Below are 16,546 nucleotides of genomic sequence, written 5' to 3' on the forward strand. Positions count from 1 at the left end.
CCCTCCAAATCTCTCCAGCAGGCCCATAATCCTTCCGATACTCTCCATCGGATCCGAAACATACAGCAAGAGGTTATCGGCATAGAGTGACACCTGGTGCTCCCACTGTTCCCTCATAATTCCCCGCCATTCTGCCGGCCGCCTGAGAGCCATCGCCAATGGCTCTATGGCCAGCGCAAACAGCAATGGCGGTGGCAACGGCAACAGCAGGAGCAGGCTCCATGATAACGTGCTCTTGATGAATGTGATATAAAATAGTTACTTTAGAGATATTAGTTAATGTAATGTAGAAATAAGCCACTTTGATTCTGGCAGGTAGAGACAAAGGGATTTGAGACCGCATGGAAAAAGCAGGACGAGGTGTGTCTATGAGAGTGATGCTGCATTGATAGGGGCCGGAGAAAGGGATTGGAAGTGAGCCAATCAGAATAGATCAAACAAGTCAGGCGGGACATAGGATGACCTATGGGTGTCGAGTATGTGAAACTTGATGCCATTTGAATGTATGAGTACTGATCTCTTTGTCTGGGACCTTCACTTAGTTCCCGGGACTGCAGACAGCAACATGTTGTCTGTATCACTGTGGACTAGGTAGCTTGCAAGCTGAATAAAATAACTTCTTTTTAAGTGCAAATCCATCTCGACTTTTATTGAGGCCAGACTGACGGAGAAAGAAATTTGGGATTCAACATTTGGTGCCGAAAACCGGGATTTCTCAGGGCGATCCTGATCCAACTGCGAAATCAGAATTAGACTGATTATGAACAGGAGGATGGGGAACAAAGGTCCCTCAATGTAGAACTGGAAAACGACCGCGCATTGATTGTTCCCCTCTTCTTATCGTCTGATTAGTCTGGTCACTCGCGGTTGGCACAGAAAGACCGCCTCGACGAAATCACAGGTCAGTCTGGGGATTAGCATTTTAATTGATGGGATTTCATAGAGTTAATTCGGCTGGGGTAGGCTGTATTGTTGATGTGACATTTAAAATATAAATGGTTCAACTTCATTTGTGAGTTAATTCGGCTGGGGTAGGCTGTATTGTTGATGTGACATTTAAAATATAAATGGTTCAACTTTATTTGTGACTTAATTCGGTTGGGTTACGTTATGAGAGGTCGATGTAACATTTGAAATTGAAAATGGTTCACCTCTATATGTGTGTGTGTTAAAAATATAGTTGATTAAGCTAAAATTTTCTCTTTGGACTGTAGTGGCGAAAAAACGCAGTTCCGAGGACTAGTTGAGATTATGGGGAATTCCTTGGATAGCACAAATGATCCAGGCATGCCACTGCAAATATTATGTGATAAGTATCCGGACAAAGCGAAGGATTTTAGAAAATTGTCAGCACAGTTAAGAACTAAAATGGGAGACGAATGGCCACTAGGGGGAACCAAAGACCTAGAAATGGTTACGAAAATCCAGGGACAAATTTGGAGAAAAAATCAAAGTATGAAAGCTAAAGAATTAATTGGATTATGGAGGCAATATTGTCAAGAGGAAAAAGATAAGATTATGTTGTCCAGCTGGCAGGATAATGCCCTTAAAATGGGGATTCCAATTAGTGAACAGGGTAACCTAAAAACATTACAGATCTTGAAAAAGGAATGTGCATTTAAAAAAAGAGCAAATAGAGACAGGAAGGACCCGGGTCACACAAGAGACGAGCTACGTAGTTCAATGGCTGGCCTTAAATTGACAGAAGAAGAAAAATTCAATAATTTGGAAAAGTCAGTAAAAGTTCCGTCTGCACCCATAGCATGGTCTGCGCTCATTCCAGAACCACCAGAGTACAATAATATATACCCAGTCATTGCTCCCCAGATTTCAAATATGCCAGAAACTCAAGCCCTTTTGGGTGATAGTGTGGGTCCTGATTTACCAACTTCACAACCGGAAGAGCAAAAGGAACTCTGTCCCACAAGCCCAGTTAGCTCTAGGACAAGATCTCGGACAGCGAGAGAGGGGCTTGACGCTCACCAGAAACAATTAAGCATATCACCTAAGTCTCCCCAAACTAAGGAGAAACCTCAAGATTCGGGAACAAAGGAAGCTGAAACAACTTCTTTTGAAGAGAAAGAACTCCCCCTAGTGACAGGGAGAGACGTTGAAGTCTTGGAACAACCAGGGGAAATAGCTAGAGTGCCCCCTGGTGACATTCGGAGACAGTTACCGATTAGGAAGATGCGAAACCCCGACCCAGTGACTGCGGGAGCGAACCCCACGATAGACGTTTACTTCCCATGGACACCCAGTGAGATGATGGCTATTATGGCTACAATCCCAGATAGAAAAAAATCTCCTGCTGCCTTCGTGGATTCCTTGAGAACTACCATCTCAATTTATCAAGCTGATTCAAGGGACCTCTGGGTCCTAGTCCAGCAGATTTTAACCCCAGCAGAGTACCGCAATTATCTTAACCACCTGAATTATGCTAGTCATGCCGCACTCCAGCAGGCCTATGCGTTAGACGACGATAGAAGGACACAGATCTTGAATGCGTTGAATAGCACATTTCAAAGGCCCATAAATCTTTCTGTTATCTTAGACCTAAAACCTAAGAAGACTGAAGAGCCAGAGGAATTTCTGGAGCGTTTTAATGAAATCTACCGGGGGCAGTCAGGCGATTTGCTGTATCAAAATGGTCAGAATTCCCCTCAATACTGTGCTATGTTAATGCATTGCCTACCACCTTCTGTGGTTACTGCTGTGAAATGTAATAACATGAATTGGACAGAGAACGACCCTTCCCAGATGGCAAGGGCAGTCAGATTTTACTGGAAGGAGGGTGTAGGCCAAGAAGGAGGCTCAGTTACAAAGGTTAAGACTGAGTATGTAATGAAAAAGGATGATCTGCGACCCCAACAAGCGGCAGAAATGGTAGTTTACCAGCAGGAGCCCCAATATAGTGACTTTGGGTGGGTGGATCAGCGAAGAGGAGGATACCAAACCCACCCAAAGGGACCCTCACCCCATTTTTATGGCCCACCGAACGAATCAACAGCTCTACAACCGCAGCCCCCTCTGAGGGGCCATTGGTCTACTGGAAGAAGAGGACGGGGCAGAAATAGAGGGAGCAATGCATGTTTTAATTGCGGCCGTGTAGATCATTGGCAACAGGAATGCCCTTTTAAAAGACAGGCAGTAGAAGGAGATTATCCGACCCAAAGGAGAGGGTACCCACCAAGGGGAGGACAGATGAGATACACTGACTTCTCCCAGGAAAACCCTTTCCCAACACAGGATTGATTAGCTAATTTAGCCATAAGGACTCTCCAATCGGACAGGGAACCTATTATCTCTCTGCAGATAGGAGATCAACATCATTCATTTGTAATCGACACCGGGGCAGCTATGTCTTCTGTGCAATCAGCACTTAAATTACCATTATCCGACCACACGCAGCAATTGTCAGGGTTCCAAGGACAGGTGTGTGAGTATCCTATTTCTGAACCTGTGACAGTCACTTACGAGAATAAGTCTGCAGAGCATCAGTTTGTAGTGACTACTGGATTGGACTGTAACTTGTTGGCCCGAGATTTACTGTGTATCTTCCAGCTACAGCTAGAATGCGGAGATGAGGGGGTAACGGTTACATCATGGAGGATGAGACAACAGTGCTATATTTCTATCACCCCCAGTGGTGGACGTTAGACGTTGAACAGTCACTGCATCACGTTACCCTGGCCTATGACAGAACTGGACGAAACAGGGAGTTGGAGGACAAATACCGGCCATTACTTGAGACCGAATGGCCAGTCAAGGTTACAGCCACAGTCACGGGAAAAGAAGGTACAGCCGATTTTGTTACAATATCACCACATTTATGGCCACAGTCAGCTTCGGTAAGCCCTCATATTACACGTCAGGTCCATGACCAGTACCATGCCAGGGATATGGGGCGAATGGTCAGGAGGGCAGTGGATCATTCAGATCCAACAGACTACGCACTTCAAGTCATGCCGGACGGCACTACCATAAAATATTTTGAGGTCCCTGAAACGATTAACGCTCGACTGCAGCATCACAGGGGACATGATGTGTTGGAATATGTCAATCCACAGGTCTGGGCGGAATACCCATCACAAGTGGGAAAGACAAATGTTACACCTATCAAGGTGATGATTAAGGATCATGTAAAGCTACCTTCCATTCGGCAATACCCCCTGAAATCTCAAGCTGCTCCATCAATAGATAAATTAATTCAAGAACTGTTGAAACAGGGTATTTTGGTCCCTTGCCAATCAGAATGTAACACCCCCATACTTGCTGTGCCTAAACCAGCCAAACCAGACCAGTACCGATTAGTACAGGATTTACGTTCAATTAATGCCATCGCACAGCCGTTACATGCTCTCGTCCCTAACCCTGCCCACATACTGGCTCAAATTCCAGCTCAAGCTCGGGTCTTCGCCGTAATTGACCTTCAGCACGCCTTCTTTGCCCTCCCACTTGCGACTGAAAGTCAATATTTGTTTGCCTTCACTTACAATGGACAGCAGTATACCTGGACCCGACTGCCACAGGGGTTCGTCAATTCACCTACACTCTTTTCCAGATGTCTGCAGACCCAACTCCAGGCCTTGACATTGGAGCATGGTTCCACTCTGGTGCAGTATGTAGATGACATATTGGTGGCAAGTCCTGACGAGCCCAGTAATAGGGATGATGTGATCCAATTATTGAACCACCTATCCTCGTTGGGTTATGTTGTTTCACAAGCAAAGGTCTTGGTGGCTCAGAGAAAAGTTAAGTTCTTAGGAGTTTTACTTACAGCCACAGAAAGAAGTCTCGAACCCAGTAGGATTGAACCAATATGCCAATTCCCCGCCCCTACAATAGCCAAGGAGGTTCGTCATTGGCTGGGTATGGTGAATTATTGTCGGCAGTGGATACCAAACATCGCTGTCTATACAAAGCTGCTGACGCCTTACACGAGTAAAGAGGGAAACTTTATTCTCACCACCGAGGCACTCGAGGCCTTCCGTTGCCTGAAGCAGGCCTTGCTACAAGCACCGGCCCTCGGTAGGCCCCTATACGACCGACCATTCCAGATATACTGTACTGTTCTGGAAGGGTGTTCAACAGCGGTACTCACCCAGCAACATGGGGACAAGCACCGGCCCGTAGCATATTACTCTTCCAAACTCGACCCAGTGGCGTTGGGCCACCCTGTTTGCACCCAGATCTTGTCAGCGATATACAATAGTTTGCAGGCTGCTGCCAACATCACTCTCCAACAGGATATTACGGTGTATAGCTCCCCCTCGGTAATCGCACTATTGGGGCAACTGCAGACTCAGCATCTTACCGCAGCTCGTCAGAATAGGTATGAGATATACCTTTTGAACAATCCACGTCTGACATTTAAATACTGTACCACTATCAATCCAGCTTGTTTTCTTAGCGGTCCCCCTGTCCATGAGGACGCGCCTGGTCACGACTGTTTAGCCTTGATTCAGGAAACTACAAAATAAGGGACGATCTGAGTGATATTCCGTTAGAACAACCTGACATGATTATGTATGTTGATGGCAGTGCATTAGTAAGCCCCACTGGCCGGAGACTGTCCGGTTATGCAATCATAGATCAGGATGGTCTGATTCTAGAAGCGGCAGCTTTCCAGACCCCTTACTCAGCACAACAAGCCGAACTTTTTGCCCTCACCCGTGCATGTATACTTGGGGGAGATCGCCGGGTAAATATCTACACTGACTCCCGATATGCTTTTGGGGTAGTTCATGACTTCGGACAACTCTGGAAGAATAGGGGATTCCTTACCTCGGCAGGCACAGAAATATCCAACCGGGGTTTAGTTAATGACCTACTGCAGGCCCTCCTTATGCCAGCGCAGATTTCCGTTATTAAATGCGCTGCCCACACGAATGGTACAACCCCAGTTGACGTTGGTAATGAACGAGCAGATCGTGCAGCGCGAACAGCCGCGCAAATTCAGCAAGTGATGGTGCCTAAGATGTTAAGTCAGACTAAACGATCTACTATAAATATGTCTGCTTCTGACAAGTCAATGCCAACCATCCAAGACGTCATAAGGTTACAGGAGGACGCTCCTGAGAGTGATAAACAAATGTGGAAACGGTTAGGTTGTACATATGATTCTGTTTCCTCTTTATGGACCACGCCTGCACATCAGACTTGTATGTCTGATGTACTGGCTTTATGGGTCATTGAATGTGTACACTTTGCAACTCATTGTGGGGCTCGAGGGACTAGTGATTTGTTGCTGGACACTTGGTGGCACCCTAAAATGCAGGGGTTGGCCCAAAGTATCAGTAATCGGTGTTTGATTTGTCAGCAATATAACACCGGAAAAGGTATCCCTTGTGGGAAGGGGCAAACCCCGTTGCCCAGTGGCCCCTTTGAGACGCTCCAAATGGATTACATTGAGTTGGAAAGGTGTCAATGTTACAAATATGTTTTGGTCATTGTGGATGTGTTCAGCAGATGGGTCGAGGCGTATCCGACTATCGATAATAAAGCTGCTACTGTGGTTAAAGTCTTGATGAGGGAAATCATTCCCCGCTACGGTATACCAGCTCAGTTAAGTTCTGATAATGGGCCTCATTTTATTGGACAAATTAACAAGGAGTTTTGCTCCCAGTTGGGCATACGCCAGCAGTTACACTGTGCTTACAGACCGCAGGCAGCCGGGTTGGTTGAGAGACACAATCAGACCCTCAAAACTAAATTGGCTAAATTAAGAGCAGACACGGGACTGACATGGCTTAAGTTGCTCCCCGTTGCCCTCTTCCAGCTGCGGGTTACACCTGCGGGACCGGCCCGGCTCTCTCCCGCCGAGATTCTTTATGGCAGGCCTCTTAGAACTCCCTGGAGCCTGCAGGTTCCCAGACTGGTTCAGTTTCATCAGATGACTGAACAAAATGACCACCTATGTTCTAGCCCTCACGCAAGTGCTCAAGGAACTCCATGGCCAGGTCCGCGCGGCTCACCAGCCATCGCCCCCAGTACCTAGCTCACTTTCAGTCCAGCCCGGTAGTTATGTCATGGTCAAAAATTGGACTAGGAAGGGGTCGGAGCCGCGATGGGACGGGCCCTTCCAAGTTCTCCTTACCACCCCCACAGCAGTTAAAGTGGAGGGGCGAAGTGCTTGGGTCCACCTACATCACTGTAAATTGAGTCCATCTCCACTACTGTAAAAGGTTGGATACTAACCTGCCTCCCTTCTCCAGTGCTATTTTACAGGTGTGGAGCATGATGGAGTGGCTACGCATCGTCTGTCTGATATTTGGCCTCACTTCGCTTGGCGTGTTATTGGCGATGGACATGGAAAAGGGGAATATTATGTATCTGTGTGGCCCCAACCAATCTACAAGGATACATCACCAATGCAAAGGTGATGTTCTTCGCTGCCCCCATATACGAGGACATGGTATCGACTCATGGAAGGTCATCAAAGTTAAGGAGAATGCAGGAGTCATGAAGCAGTCGCACCGGTCCCGGCGATGGGAAGGGAACATTATATGGACATTGCCTTGTTTTTGGAATACATGTAAATTTGATTTTGGATGTGTTAAGAGTGGTACAATAAAGGTAAAATCAGGCTGTCAGAAGAGTGTAGGAAGAGGCTATGAGAAATAGAAAGGGACTAGAGAGAGGACGGGGCGTATGAGAAGGGAAGTACAGCTAGAACGTAGGTTACCGGGAGCTACACTTAAGTTAATTAAAGGCCAAACTGAGGAAAACCCAGGTAGTATGAATCTCTTCTACCAGATTTACCACCGCCTGTATGGCCAGGGACGGGTTGTCTGCTACCCAAACCCCGCAGCGGTGTCTAGGTTATTTTCTGTTTCACCGCTTTGGGGCACTCCCCAAACGGTGGTTCATTGTCAGCATTCCGAATCACTGCCCGATCAGGTCACTCTTCCTTACGATCCGGCTTCAGCACCACCGGCTATTTGCCTTCCCCTTCCTCGGGATAATTCCCATTCACAGTACGATAGGCTGCGACGGTGGAGGGCGTACATACCTAGCCACTTCACTCCCAATAGGGATTCCCGGTCGTACGAGAATTGCTTCAGCAGTGAAGGATATGGCTGTTTGCTGGTAGAGGTGGACACAAATATAACATGTCTGTTTCCCACCTGTACGGACAGGAGGTGCCATATCACCCAGGCGTCTGGCAAATGCGTTTGTTACAACGCCACTTGCGTTCCATTGAACGCCGGCCTCCAGCTCCTCTGTGGCTGGGCGAATGTCTCTCATATCACTGTTGGGACTAGGGCTTTCCGCATTGCTGGGCGGCCCGAATGGGCATTTCAAAGTTGGATAAACTGGGCTACTGGGGGGTCCTTACGCAACCGATATGCTGATTGTGATGCTAGCCTGCACACGGAACAAGGATACTACTTTTTATTCAATGGTACAGCGACCAATGTTTTGTCACCCCCATTTCCCCGCCGAATTGCTATAGGGACTCTAGTCCCTACCACAGTCCCCTGCCCTTCGGCGTGGAACCTGCATAATCAGTTAGCACGCCGGGCAGTCTCTGCTGAATTTTGCGAGAACTGGAAAAAACCTCATGTTCTTGCACCCAACCGGGGCCACTCAGCCGGGTGGGGCATTCTGAGCGTATTGACACTGGGAGGTGTGGGGGGTTCCTTGGCTGTCAGTGATCGGAATTATTTTATTTGCGGCCTTACCATCTTGGGAAATGAAACCTTGGGAGCCCTCGGGGCAATAACCAAGGAGTTGTCTCAGCTACGGTTGTTTGCAATGCAGAACCGGTATGCTCTTGACTATCTTCTGGCCCGTGAGGGTGGGGTATGCGCCATAGTACAGGGCAAGTGTATCATGGGAGTTCAGGACTTGACCGCTAACATCACTAAATTTATGGATCGCATACGGGATCACTTGGACGGGATGCAGGATCCTGGCTCTTGGGGTAACTGGGGATTTGGAGGATGGAAGGACTGGTTGATAAATATGGCCATGTATCTAGTGGTAGCTATCGGCTGCATCTTTGTGGGCCTGGCCATCCTTAAATGTGTGATGGGTAGAATGCGGGGTGCACTGGATCAGATCACCGCCCCAATCACCGCCCCCAAAAATTTAACTGTTAAAATCCATGAGGGTGAGGCAGATGAAGGGGGGCTAAGACAGGAATTGGAAATGCAGCGACGGATCTTTTTAGATGAGGAACCGTAGCTATGGATTGGATAGTTCGGTTATCATGGAATGATAAAAGGAGGGAATGACGAATGTGATATAAAATAGTTACTTTAGAGATATTAGTTAATGTAATGTAGAAATAAGCCACTTTGATTCTGGCAGGTAGAGACAAAGGGATTTGAGACCGCATGGAAAAAGCAGGACGAGGTGTGTCTATGAGAGTGATGCTGCATTGATAGGGGCCGGAGAAAGGGATTGGAAGTGAGCCAATCAGAATAGATCAAACAAGTCAGGCGGGACATAGGATGACCTATGGGTGTCGAGTATGTGAAACTTGATGCCATTTGAATGTATGAGTACTGATCTCTTTGTCTGGGACCGTCACTTAGTTCCCGGGACTGCAGACAGCAACATGTTGTCTGTATCACTGTGGACTAGGTAGCTTGCAAGCTCAATAAAATAACTTCTTTTTACGTGCAAATCCATCTCGACTTTTATTGAGGCCAGACTGACGGAGAAAGAAATTTGGGATTCAACACTCTGTATCAGATTGCTATTTTACCACACGAGACTCAATAAAGATTCTGGTTTGGACAAGTTGAAGTGTTTAGTGAGTTCCTTCATGAAGTACAAAGGACCAAACATAACACAGAGGTAGGCCACTGGGCCCCTTGAGCGAGCTCCGTCATTCAATTAGATTATGGCTAATCTGTAACCAGCCACCTACCCTTGATAACCTTTCACCCCCTTGTTTATCAAGAATCGATCTACCTCTGCCTCAAAAATATCCAGTGACTCTGCTTCCACTGCCTTTGAGGGAGTTCCAAATTTAAACCCTCAGGAAATAAAATCTCCTCACCTCTGTCTTGAATGCGTGACTCTTTAATTTTAAACCTAGTTCTAGATTCTCCCACAAGAAGAAAAAATCCTCTCCACATCCACTCTGTCAATACCTCTCAGGATCTTAAATGTTCCAATCAAGTCACCTCTTATTCATCTAAACTCCAGTAGATACAAATCTAGCCTGTCCAACATTTTTTCAGAATACAACCCAATATTCCTGATATTAGTCTCGTAACCCTTCTCTGAACTATCTTTAATGTATTTAAACCCTTCTTTAAATAAGGAGACAAATATTGTACAATGCTCACTTTATTAACTCTTATCCAGATAAACTCTTATTATGTCTTTATATTTCTATCTAGCTTTCACTCGTACTCTAATTTTTCCCTCCTTATTAATCTTTTAGTCTTTCTTTGCTATCCTTTATTTCCAGTCTGATCTTCTGATCGGACACCCATCCTGGCTCAATTATATGCTTTTTCTTTCAGTTTGGCACTTTCTTTAACTTTTCCAATTAATCACGGGTGGCCGATCCATTCCTTTGAATTTTTCTTTCTTGTTGAAATGTATCCTGAATTTTCTGAAATACCCTTTTAAGTATCTGCCATTACATCTCTATTATCCTATTCCTTAACCTAATTTTAGAGTTCTCTTTAACTAGTTCTGCTTTGATACTCTCATGATTGCCCCTATTTAAGCTTAAAATACTCATCTTGGACCTACTTTTCTCTCCCTCAAAGTGATTACTTTCACTGTGAGATCGTTAATAAATCCTGTCTCGTTGCACAATACCAGGTCTAGTAGAATCTGTTCCCTGGTTGGCTCCAGAACGTGCTGCTCTAAGAAACTATCCTTAAAACATTCTATACACTCCTCATCTATCTCCTTTTTTCCATCTGATTCATCCAATCTCCCATGATGATTGGCATACCTTTCTGACAAGCTCCCATTATTTCTTCCTTTATGCTCTGTCCTATCATCCCGTAGGAGGCCTTTACACCTCTCCCACAAGTAACTCCTTGCCTTTATCATTTCTCAACTCCACTCATACCATCTCTACATCTTGTTTTCTTGAACTTAGGTTATCCCTATTATAATAACCCCCACGAGGCCCACCGGAATACCTTAATTGATCTCCCAGTGGGACATGAGCTTCTCCATTAGTGGGCGGAGGCCCACCCAGTTGGGGCTCGTAATTACCTTGTATAAAGGCTGGCCCGGACAGGGACCGGCATGTCGGTAGTCCGACTGGACTGATACTGTGTGTATTGCTGCCATTGCAGCAGTTCCTTTTTACTGTGAAAAAACTAGCATTCACCTGTCTACTCCATCTCCTGGATTTTTATATCTATGTTTTGTGTTAATATTATCATTAGTTAACAGAGCAACCTCTCCATCTTTTCCTAGCTTCCTGTCTCTCCCAAATGTCACAAATCCTTCAATATTCATGTCCCAATCTATGCCATCTTGCAGCCATGTCTCTGTAACCCTATCAGATCATATTTATTTATTTCTATTTGTACTCTCAGTTCATCTGCTTTGTTATGAATGCTATGTGCATTCAGATACAGAGCCTTTAGTTTTGTAATTTTATTACTTTTGTAAACTCTATCATTACCTGCTGATGCACTCTGAGCTTTGTCCTCTCCAGCCCTTCCTGTCACAATCTGTTTATCATTTCCCGTATTCATACCTTTTTCTCTTCCCTTGTCTCTACTCTTGGATTTACCACATCTTCCCAAATATGACCCCTTGCCACCACGGTTTAGTTTAAAACCCCCTTTACTTTCCTGGTTATGCAGCTCACTAGAACACTGGTCCCAGCACAGTTCAAGTGTAGACTAACCCAACGGCGCAGATCCCACTTTCTCCAATACTGGTGCAATGCTCCAAGAACTGGAACCCAGTTCTCCCAAACCAGTCTTTGAGCTATGCATTTATTTCTCGAACCTTATTTGTCCTATGCCAATTTTCATGTGCCTCAGGTAGAGATTACTATCTTTGAGGTCTGCTTCTTAATTTGGTGCCTCGCTCCTCATACTAACTGTGCAGAACCTCTGTCCCTAAGTTCGACCTAAGTTGTAGCCAGGACTGTTTCTTCCAGGGTATTTTGCTTGTGGGGAGGATTGAAACTAGCTTGGCAGGGGTGCGGGAACCTAGAGATATATTGGGAGAGATATATAGCAGTAGAACAGTGAATAATAAGTTCAGAGGTGGGGGTCAGACTAAGGGACAAAACAATAAAATCTAAATCAGGATTACTGTGCATGCATGAATGTACAATGTGTGGTTAATAAGATTGGTGAGTTACAAGTGTAAATTGCGATATGGGAATATGATGATGTGGCTAAAATAGAGATATGGCTCAAGAAGGGTAGGACAGTGTGTTACATATTCCTGGACACAAGATGTTTAGGAAAGATAGGGAAGGAAGGAAAAGAGATGGGGTGGTGGCATTGATTAGGGAGATAATCGCAGTGCTAGAGAAAGAGGATGCCCCTGAGGAATCAAGAACAAAATCTCTTTGGCTAGAACAAGAAAAGGTACAATTATATTGCTTTGTATAGAATATAGGCCACCAATTAGTGGGAAGGGTACAGAGGAACAAATTTGCAAGGAAATTACAGAGAGATGCAAAAGATAAAGCAGTTACACTGGGGGATTTTAATTGCCCGATATAGACAGGGATCATATTAAAGGACAGAGAGGGGTAACAGTTTGCAGAGTGTGTTCAGGCAATTTTCTAAAGGAGTGGATTCCAGTCCAACGAGAAAAGTGGCACTGCTGAACCTGGTTCTTGGGAAAGAAGTAGGCCAAATGGATCAAGTGTCAGCACGATAACATTTAGGGGACAATAATAATTGTATCTTAAGGTTTAGCTGGCCATGGAAATGGACAAAGAACAATCCAGATAAGAGGAATGAATCTGAGGAAAGGTTAACTTCAATGGGGTAAGAACAGATCTGGGCCAAATAAATCCAGAGCTCCCTGGATGACAAAAGAGATACAAATTAGGAAGAAGGAGAAAAATGTGCTTGTGGCAGAGAAAAAACATTTTCATGCAGCACATTGTTGGGATCTGGAATATACTGCCTTGAGATTGTGGTAGAGGCATGTTCCATTTAAGCATTTGGAACGGAATTAGACTGTTATCTGAAAAGGGAGAATATGCAGCGTTATGAGGAGAAGGCGGGAGAATAATTCGAAGAGGTGGTACAGACACAATGGCCTAAATGACCTTCTCCTGTACTGTAACAATTGTGTGATTCTATGTGGCAGCTAAAATGCATGATGTAAGCTCCCACAAACAGCAATGAGAAAATCTATTTTAGCGATGTTGATTGAGGAATAGGTATTGTCAGGACACTGGAGAGAACTACCCTGTTCCTCTTCAAATTAATGTGCCCACCTGAGCGAGCAAAGGGGGCTTTGGGATAACTCTCAACTGAAAGAAGGCTCTTCTGACAGTACAACACTCCTGTAGTACCAGGGTAGAGTGTCAGTCTAGATTTGCATGCTCAAGTCTCTAGAGTCAGACTTGAACCCACCCACAACATCCTGTCTCAGAAGCAAGAGTGCTACCCACTGTGTTACGGCTGCTCCACAGTATCAACTGTGGCACAGTGGTTAGCACTGCTGCCTCACAGTGCCAGGGGTCAGGGTTCATTTCCGACCTTGGATGACTGTGTGGAGTTTGCACATTCTCCCTGCGACTGTGGGTTTCCTCCAAGTGCTCAGGTTTCCTCCCACAATCCAAAGATGTTTAGGTTAGGTGGATTGGCCATCCTAAATTGTCTCTTAATGTCCAGGGATGTGTGGGTTAAGAGGGGTCTTGGGGTTGCAGTGATAGGTTGGGAGCCTGGTTAGCGCGTTCTTTCAGAGGATCCGTACAGATGCGATGTGCTGAATTATCTCCTTCTGCACTATAGGATTCTATGAACTATATCTCTCACCTTGGCCACTGTCTCAGGTATGACCAGATGTTCACAATCTTGGCATCTTGCTTAATGCTGAGCTGAACTTCCAATGCACATCTTCTTTATCCCAAATGCCAGCTGCTTCCCTCTTTGTCTTTTTGTCACAGCAGCCCATATTAATGATTTTGTCAACTCGAACATTGCTCTGCCCGGATTCCAATTCTCAACCCATATTTTTTCTCACACCCATCAACATTGATATACATTGGCTTACATTTGTTCTTGGTTTTCTCAACCCCATAAATTTAAAATTCTTATTCTCCTGGTTTAAATCTTTTGTTGTCTTGCTCCTCCTTTTCTTAACCTCCTCCAGACTTACAATGACTCCCCATACTCTTATTTTTTCTTTCCAGTCTTTTATGCATCTTCCTCCTTGCTTCACCCCAGCTTTCCAGTTTTTCATTTGGACACATATGTTCTATTGTCTGGGTGTCTCTCGCTACACGTCAATGACTGTTCACCTCCATCTTCTCCTTAAAAACCTGACTTTTTGGCGTTTCGGTTTGCTTTTTGGTCATTCTCCTCCTAGTGTTTCCTCCTTTGACAAATAGCAGCCATTTTCCTATTCCTCTATGAAATACCTCCAGATGTTTCTTCTCTCCTACAAAACTGCAAGCTGTTAGTGAAGAAAGTTGAAATCTTCAGAATATAAAGGTCTTCTAACAGCCTGATAAAACCAGGACTATTTTCAATGTATATTATTGCAACTACTCATTCAATTCATGCATCAGTCACTCACTCAAATTTCTGGAATAAAGTAAAATTACATGAAGCTTTCTATGACAACCACAAGAACACAGTATGCATGTATCATACAAAAGCAAAGTCAACTTTTCAGCAGTCAGACAGCAACCACATATCAAGGACATTAACAGCCACACCCATTGTTCACTGATCAAATCATGGCTTAATTGCCATTGGATAGACCAGGAGATTATGAATACAGGTTGGAGCCTGAGGACATGCCTGTGAGCCAATCAATTCTTTTAGAATGCGTAATTTTAATAAGTGAAGGCTTAATAGCAACCCAAAACTATTAGTGCTCTCCTTCAACAAGTGAGCTATAATTCACTTCTCCTCATCACTGTGAAAAATAAAATTCCAGACTGGCCAAATATCCTGCTCCATACAACTGTCATTTTGTCTGTCATAAAAACCATTAAAAGCACCAGTAAAATAAAAGAAAAATACTGTGGATGCTGGAGAGCTGAAATAAAATCAGAAAAGTGCTGGAAAACACAGCAAGTTTTTTTTATTTGATTACAGGACGTGGGATTTGCTGGCTGTCATCGTATACACCAGTATATCATGGTGCAGACACACACTGATGGACACACAGCAAGACCAATCAACACACACAACACCACAGCCAATCACCAGTTAGAGCACACTCACTATATAGACAGAGTTCCCGCTCATTCAGGATGCAGCTTCTCAGTAGGACAGAGCTTACAGCGTACAGCACAGCTCTTCACCATGTGCTGAGTGCATAGACTGGTTAGGACAGGCATAGGTCTTAAGTTTAATCTAACATTGTGTTAACCCACAGTGAAAGTATGTTCAACAGTTTCTAACTCAATAAAATAGTGTTGTACTATTTTAAATGTTGGTGGCCTGTATGTGTTCCACGGATCCAGAGCACCCAACACATCATGGTACCAGTAGTTGAGGGATGTTAGAACTTCTTAGACCTACCTGCAAGTGATCTGCCTTCCACCAGCATACAGCCATCATGCAAAATGGACAGCGTCCGCCCAGGGACTATGCAGAGCTCCCTATCACTCTGCCTCCCCCTGACTTTGACGCAGTCCAGCCCGCTCCTGAACCGGCGGCTCTGGACCCACCCTTGAGGCGGTCAACCAGAATTTGTCACCCACCTGAGACTAAATTTATGAACTATTCGAATTTATGGACTCTGAATTGTTTCATTGCTTTGTTTGATCGTTTCCCTGGTTTGTATATAGTGTTGATCTCGTTACTCTTGTTGCATACTGCTTCTCTGCACCAGGCACCTTCCCATGTAAATAGCTTAGTTCTCATGTACGTAGTCCTGTAAATATGTCTTTGCACCCCACACGTAGTAAGGAACATTCTCACCACGCATTATTTATTGCCACACATATTTTTTTATAAAAGGGGGATGTTATAATATACACCAGTATATCATGGTGCAGACACACACACTGATGGACACACAAGACCAATCAACACACACAACACCGCAGTCAATCACCAGTTCGAGCACACTCACAATATAGATAGAGGGCATCAGAGTTCCCGCTCATTCGGGATGCAGCCTCTCAGTAGGACAGAGCTTACAGCACAGTTCTTCACCATGTGCTGAGTGCATAGACTGGTTAGGACAGGCATAGGTCTTTAGTTTAATCTAACAATTGTGTTAACCGTAAGAAGTCTTACAACACCAGGTTAAAGTCCAACAGGTTTGTTTCGATGTCACTAGCTTTCAGAGCGCTGCTCCTTCCTCAGGTGAACGCCGGCATCTCCACATCATTGTGTTAACCCACAGTGAAAGTATGTTCAACAGTTTCTAACTTAATAAAATAGTGTTGTAC

This window comes from Scyliorhinus torazame, chromosome 15 (assembly GCF_047496885.1).
Source record: "Scyliorhinus torazame isolate Kashiwa2021f chromosome 15, sScyTor2.1, whole genome shotgun sequence".
Classification (NCBI taxonomy): domain Eukaryota; kingdom Metazoa; phylum Chordata; class Chondrichthyes; order Carcharhiniformes; family Scyliorhinidae; genus Scyliorhinus; species Scyliorhinus torazame.